The following is a 7848-nucleotide window of genomic DNA, read 5'->3' on the forward strand; positions in this document are numbered from 1 at the left end:
AAACCTTTTCTGCAACACTAAAACAATTACTTTAAGTAGGGCTTCTTGAGAAGATACTGGGGAACACAGAATGGGAAGGATCTGTAGCACTAGCACTGACAAAATGTTAACCAGAGGAGTTCAGTTCATAAGATGTTATAGTCAGAAGCATTGCGGGGCTTCTAAATGTTTTACATATTTATGGAAAATGAAAATACAGTTGCAAAAACAGTACTGAAAAACTCTAAGGTTCAAAATCCCACTCAGACCCACCTGATACAGATCTTTAGTGCCAGCCACATACACAGCTATATCAGGGTAAACTGCTATAACAAACTGACCTTCATAAGCAATAGGCTGCATCAAAATATAAATGGTCACTAGCAAAAGCATCAGAAAGAAGCAAATGGAGCTTAGGCCTTCTTATTATTGTCAATCATGGCTTTTAAAACAAGCAACCAAGTGTCCATCCATCCCCAATTAGTACTAGCTATAATTAAATCTGTCTTCCTATGAACAACTAATGTAAAGAATGCAGGGCATGGGTAATGTGATTGCTGTTCCCAGCCCAGTGAACAGAACTGCTGCATCTGCATTGTGAACAATCTGGAAGCTGTGGGGAAACATTGATAAAAATCCTGATAAAAGACAATGAAAAAATAACCAGACTGTATAATGAGAAAAGCATGAGATGTTGTTTCAATGTTCATGCAGGATAAATAATGCTATGGTCTGTGTGAACTATGCAGCTAGAAATTCATCACTGAGCCATGCCTGATACACAAGAACCAATTCGTAAGAGAAGGCATTGTCAAACTAATTATGCCCAGCTTCCTAATATAGCCCTAACACATTTTAGGAAACCCACTTTATACAGCATATATGGCAAGGTAGCTACATTTGACAGCTACTGTAACTGAGATGGAGAGTAAACTTAAGGATCAACCTTTTAACATGGGGGTATTTACTTGGAATTATAGCCCTGAGATAGCAAACATACCCAGTACAGCCAACATGGATGCTGTAAATATGACACAGCAAGAAATTGTTTTCTGCAGACTTCCAACAGGAAAACAATTATCCATCTCTTAAGTGGATACAGAACCACAGCACACAATCAGCATGAACGAGGAATGTGTAAGGCTGATTGAATTAGCACTCCTTTAACTGTCCACCAGACACATTTCTGTTTAAATCCAACCAAAGTTTTTTTCAGCATCGTGACAAGACCTCTCTCCTTCAGCATGTATGACACCAATCTTAGCAGAGAGATGGGGTTTAACACCTACAGACCACTTTGCACTCTGATGGTTTTGATAACAAGGACTGCTGATCTACATCTTGTAACCTTGACTAATGATCTTTTTCTTGTGCAAACTTGACAGTCCTAAGATAAAATGCCACTTAAAGAAGACATTTCTGATCAGCCCTCGAGCACGCTGGCACACTTAGGTCAACAAACCAGGAGTGTGTACCTCGAGGCTTGCATCATTCTGCTTTGATGAATACAAGACCTTGTCGGTGAGGTCAGGTGTGGAAGCCATTACACCACAGATCTGTATTGCTAATGTTCTGTGCAGTCCTGAGGAAGTCCTGTAAAAAAGACCAGTGTTGCCTGAACTGGTGGTGTCATACTGAAACAGTTCTTTGAGGTCAATTAAAATGACCTCCCAACTAACACTGCTGTTGCTTTATGCTAGCATAAACGGCAAACTGTCTTCCCATTTAATCTAAATGAACCCTATAATCTTCTTCAGTAAAAATGGATGTGTAATACTTAACTACTGAGATGTGGGATTAATACTTATATCAGTTTTGCTATTTTTATAGCAATAACTATAATTGCTGAGCATTAATGTTAATCTGACACTTCTCTAGTAACATTCTAGTCCTAGACAAAGATTCTAGGTTTGTCTGGTTTAGAGAAAAGGAGGCTGAGAAGTGACCTCATGGCTCTCTGCAGCTTCCTGAGAAGGAGAGATGGAGAGGAAGGTGTTGAGCTCTTCTCCCTGGGATCCAGGGACAGGATGCTTGGGAATGGTTCAAAGATGCATCCATCAGGGGAAGTTTAGAACAGACATGAGGAAGCATTTCTTTACCAAGAGGGTGGTCAAACAGGCTTCCTAAGAGGTGGTCGATGCCCTGTGCCTGCCAATGTTTAAGAGGCATTTGGACAATACCCTTAATAATATGCATTAACATTGGGTCAGCCTGGAAGTGGTCAGGCAGTTGTAGATGATCACTGTTGGTCCCTTCCAACTATTCCAACTATTCCTTTTCCTATTCCTATTTTTCCACTCGGTAGATAAAGAACTGGCTTGATGGCTGCACGCAAAGAGTTGTGGTAAATGGCTCGATGTCCAGTTGGAAACCTGTAATGACTGAACGAGTGGTGTCCCTCAGGGATCGGTGTTGGGACCAGTCCTGTTCAACATCTTTGTCGGCGACATGGACAGTGGGATTGAGTGCGCCCTCAGCAAGTTTGCCAACGACACCAAGCTGTGTGGTTCGGTTGACATGCTGGAGGGAAGCGATGCCATCCAGAGGGACCTTGACACGCTTGTGAGGTGGGCCAATGCCAACCTTATGAAGTTTAACCAAGCCAAGTGTAAGGTCCTACACCTGTGTCGGGGCAATCCCAGGCACTGCTACAGGTTGGGTAGAGAAGAGATTCAGAGCAGCCCTGCAGAGAAGGACTTGGGGGTGTTGGTTGATGAGAAACTGAACATGAGCCAGCAGTGTGTGCTTGCAGCCCAGAAAGCCAACCGTATCCTGGGCTGCATCAAAAGAAGCGTGACCAGCAGGTCAAAGGAGGTGATCCTGCCCCTCTACTCTGCTTTTGTGAGATCTCACTTGGAGTACTGCGTACAGTTCTGGTGTCCTCAACATAAAAAGGACATGGTGCTGTTGCAGCGAGTCCAGAGGAGGGCCATGAGGATGATAAGAGGGCTAGAGCACCTCCCGTATGAAGACAGGCTGAGAGAGTTGGGGCTGTTCAGCCTGGAGAAGAGAAGGCTGTGTGGAGACCTCATAGCAGCCTTCCAGTATCTGAAGGGGGTCTATAGGGATGCTGGGGAGGGACTCTTCCTTAGGGACTGTAGTGGTAGGACAAGGGGTAATGGGTTCAAACTTAAACAGGGGAAGTTTGGATTAGATATAAGGAAGAAGTTCTTTACAGTGAGGGTGGTGAAGCACTGGAATGGGTTGCCCAGGGAGGTTGCGGATGCTCCATCCCTGGCGGTGTTCAAGGCCAGGTTGGACAGAGCCTTGGACCACGTGGTTTAGGGCAAGGTGTCCCTGCCCATGGCAGGGGGGTTGGAACTAGATGATCTTAAGGACCCTTCCAACCCTTACTATTCTATGATTCTATGATTCTATTCTTATTCTATTCATGTTATACTTCTTTATCTATGAAAGGGGTTGAAGTATTTGAACTTAATGATACTAAGGTTTTCCAAAGGGAACTAATTGAACTCACTTAGTACTAATCAGAAATGTCATCCCCAGGATATCATCCTGATTTTTTTTTTTTTCCACACGAGACTAAAGGTAAGTACACAGCCTAAAATGGAGGAAATGCTAGTTTGAAATTCAGCAAAACTCCAGCATAAAACTAGGGCATTCTCATAAGTCTGAGTAACTTGCTGGAAGTATTACCACCACTTCTTCCCAAATCCCTGCTAGAATGTCTGTATTTTCAGCACTTTGCATCTCCAGAATTTTTATCATCTGCTAGTTTGTTTGTTTCAAGTACTAAAGAGTTGTAGCACTTCCTGTAGTAAGGAATGAAATGTATGTTAATATGAGGTATTAGAAGTCTTCTATTTTGGAAGAGTCTTTTGAAAGATTATGGTCAGCACATCTGTGCAGGTAAGAAACTGTTAAGATTGATTATTACCTATTCAGGCAGTAGCATCTACAGCTTGGATACATGACTGAGACTCCGCTGTACAGAGCAACAGATGGCATTACTGGTTTTAGTCAAGTAGAGAAGAGAGAAAACAAAGGAAACAAGTATGTAGCTGCATTGCCCACCCCCAGCATCACGGCAAATGAGGAGTGAACTGGTGACAAAACCTTGCTTCCTGCTCCCAGACACATGTCCTTATCTGTCAGTCTTGTGGCCTCCCATTCAGAAGAATCATTTGCAAAGAGGAGCAGAGAGACATGGAGCAGAGGGCAGGTTAGGAGAAAGACACATGTACATGTGCCTCGTTTAGCATATTTGTTGAAGGAAAAGAGGCTTGTGAAATCATTTGTAATTGATTCTGTGTTCTCCAATAACATTTAAACCTTTTCATTAAGTTTAAGAAAGAGGAGAGAGGTTTCAGTATTACTACTTTTTAACAGGTTTGGAAAGACTGATGAGAGAGAGAACTATTTGTCCAATGAGAAAAAAAGCTCAGCATCTACTTACTTAACAGATGCCAGGTTATTCATGCAACCAGAAGAGAAGCTTCTATTGTACCTTGCCTTACAGACCACTGAGAATAAAACCAAATGATATAAATCAAAAGAAACTGAGATATATTTGTTTCACTGCTTATATAAGTGTTTATTTTATCATGTTAGCTACAAGGAATCGTTAAACTGCTGAACATGGTCACTGCCATGTGTTAAGTAACACACTAAGCAAATGCAAGATTTAGAAGATAGAGCCTAGCTTGGCAGGAGACTATTGCATTGATATAACAGGTGAATTTCTTTGAAGGAAATGAGGCCAAAACTATAAATGGACTCTGGGACAGGCAAAGAAAATGCCCATTAGGAAAAGAGATTAAGATGGAGTGATAGCATTATATTTTAATTATTCAAATAGAAACACCCAAGCCTATTCAGTCCCAGTGGAATAAGTTACATTATACTGAAATCATAGAATGGCTTCAGTTGGAAGGAACCTTAAAAATCACCTAGTTCCAACCCCCCTGCCATGGGCAGGGACACCTTCCACTAGCCCAGGTTGCTCCAAGCCCCGTCCAACCTGGCCTTGAACACTGCCAGGGATGGGGCAGCCACAGCTTCTCTGAGCAACCTGTGCCAGTGCCGCACCACCCTCATAGTGGGTCTAATCTAAATCTCCCCCCTTTCAGATTTTCAGAAATCCTAGCTCTAGGAAAAATTTGTACCAAATTTTAAAATTCTTGGCAGACTGCTCTAAGTTCTCAAACTATAAATGTCCAGTCTTAGCTTCAGAGTAAGGTCAAGGTGAGAAGGGCTTCAAAAAACTGAGGGGATGACACAGAACAGTTTTTGTCATCAGGGAAGTTTATGACAGGGCAAGATAGAGATGGCAGGACAAAAATGGAATCAAACCTCTCAGTAGAGTCTTGAGTCAGGCTATACTCTTTTTATACACCCATCTATGCACTTCACACAACAGAATTCTCTTTCCTAACCAGACAGATTGCCATTTCAGTTGCAGTGCTCTGAAAACTGAATTACAGTACTTTAAACTTGGACTGAATGCATGGAGTCGACTATTTTTCTTTTTTCTTCCAGATTTGGCAGAGGCAGAAATAATGTTTTATACTGAAACTTTCCCTACAACGTTTTATTAATTTAATGGTTGGACTCATAGTGCACATTTGCAAAATTATTATATAAAGTGTAAATGGCTAACCAAGTGCTTTAGAAGTTTACACTTAACACTGGTACAGGGGTAGCAGTTTCTGTTACTGCTATATAAATCCTAACTGTATTTCAAAGGTACTTCTTAGTATTTGGTGTTGTGAAATGTCTTTTTATTTAATTTATAGACAAGCTCCTACTAAAATAACAGTATTAGTCATTAAAAATAGGATGTTCTATAATGCGCAATGGTGATTTGACTTCTGTGATATGCACTGGGATGTGATTTTGTAATTGCATAATCACAAGCTAATTTTCCATAGGATTTGCACCTTGTTCGGTATGCCAGTATTCACTAATGAGCTGCTATGCAGCACTTTGTCCATTCTTCCTGCATGTTGTCTGCCTCTTCATCCAGTGAAATGTATTCCTTCTTCCTCCTCACCAGATTTTTATCAAGTCCTATAGTGTCCTAGGCTTAGATGCTTTCCCATCTTAGCCCTCATCTCATGAGAGCTTGTCCCAAGCATTCTTTTTTTTTTTCCAGTTTTCTCTTCTATTCTCATGTCACATGATCTTTTTCTCCTTCTGATCTGGAAGCCAATGGGACATGGGACTATCTCTCAGGTTCTTCCTGTGACTTTTCCCGTTGCAGGGAAAGGAGTGTTAACCAGTCAGTGCAGCAGCATGGATGTATGTGTAATCCAGTCACACAAGGGAACCATAGAATTTACAGCCTGTTCAACCATGAACATCTGAAAAATCTCAAAAAAACATGTGCAAACAGGAATGTGCAAAGGGGTGGGGAAGCATTTCTCTGTCACACTTTAAAGTTTAACACTGACAAACCTAATTGTTTTTTTTATTGTTTAACATGGAAACCAGAAGGAATTATGCCCTTTTGCTCCACTCTAACATCATACAAAGGAGCCAGGGAGGCAACGGAGAGGGCAATCACCAGCAGCGGCTATTCTATTGTTTTCTCTCAAAACTTGGCAAAGCAACAAGCTAGACGCAGCTGAAATGTGCTGGCTAAAAACTTCTCAAAACTTTCATCTGAGACAGACACAAACCATGCCCAACACCATTACAGAGAAAGTTTATCAATCAAAGCCATGGATACTTGTAAAAGAGCTGCATATCGGAAAAGTAAATCCTACTCACGTACAACATACCAGCATTGTCTGTAATTGTGATTCATGCATTTTTTTGCACATGATGTTTTATAAATTACTGGTATGTTCTAAGAGCTTTTTTTTTTTTTTTCTCTTGGTCAAGGAACATTTCCCTGACTTTAGCATTTTTAAAAGTAAGCAATTTGATTTTAAAACATGTCTACAAAAATTGTCTTGGCTCAAACATTATTTTCCATATTGGGGAAATTTGGAGGTGGAATGTTCTTTGTTCATCAGTTTGCATTTGAGGATTTGTTTAGTTTTTAAATCCTTCCACGACAAAACCCGTTTGCCATTTCGGGTTAGAAAGGGGTCCCCTTCCTAACAGATTTTCCTTGGGTTATTCTGGTGAAAAAGCAGGTATAGGTCATTGTCTTGAGGAAGACAATAGACTGCAGAGAAGGACCTGGGAGTCCTGGTAAATGCCAAGTTGAATGTGAGCCAGCAAAGTGCCCTTGCTGCAAAGCAGGCGAATGGCATCCTGGGCTGCATTAGGCAAAGCATGGCCAGCAGTTTGAGGGAGGTGATCCTTCCCCTCCGCTCAGCGCTCGTGAGGCATCACCTGGAAGACTGTGTCCAGTGCTGGGCTCCCCAGTACAAGAAACACAAAACACATGGACATACTGGACAGAGTCCAACAAAGGGCCACAAGGATGATGAAGGCTCAAGAAAGCATCTGTCCTACGAGAAAAGCCTGAGAAATCTGGGACTGTTCAGCCTGAGGAAGAGAAGGCTCAGGGGGATCTACTCGATGTATATAAGTACCTGAAGGGAGAGCATAAAGAAAATGGAGCCAGGCTCTTTCCAGCAGTGCCCAGTGACAGGATCAGAGACCACGGGCACAAACTGACACACAGGAGGTTCCCTCTGAACATCATGAAACACTGTCACTGTGACGGTGGCCAAGCAGTGACACACAATGCTACTCAGAAGCCATCTGGACATGGTCCTGGGCAGGCATCTCTAGGTAACCTTGCTTGAACAGCAGGGCTGGACCAGATGACCTTCCAACCTCAACCAGTCTGTGATTCTGTGATTCTTTGGACTAATTCATCTCTTCAGTTAGGCTATCTTGTACATCTATACCCTTTGCTATTTGTCATAATTTTTAACTGCTGACACAATG

This window comes from Strigops habroptila, chromosome 8 (assembly GCF_004027225.2).
Source record: "Strigops habroptila isolate Jane chromosome 8, bStrHab1.2.pri, whole genome shotgun sequence".
NCBI lineage: Eukaryota > Metazoa > Chordata > Aves > Psittaciformes > Psittacidae > Strigops > Strigops habroptila.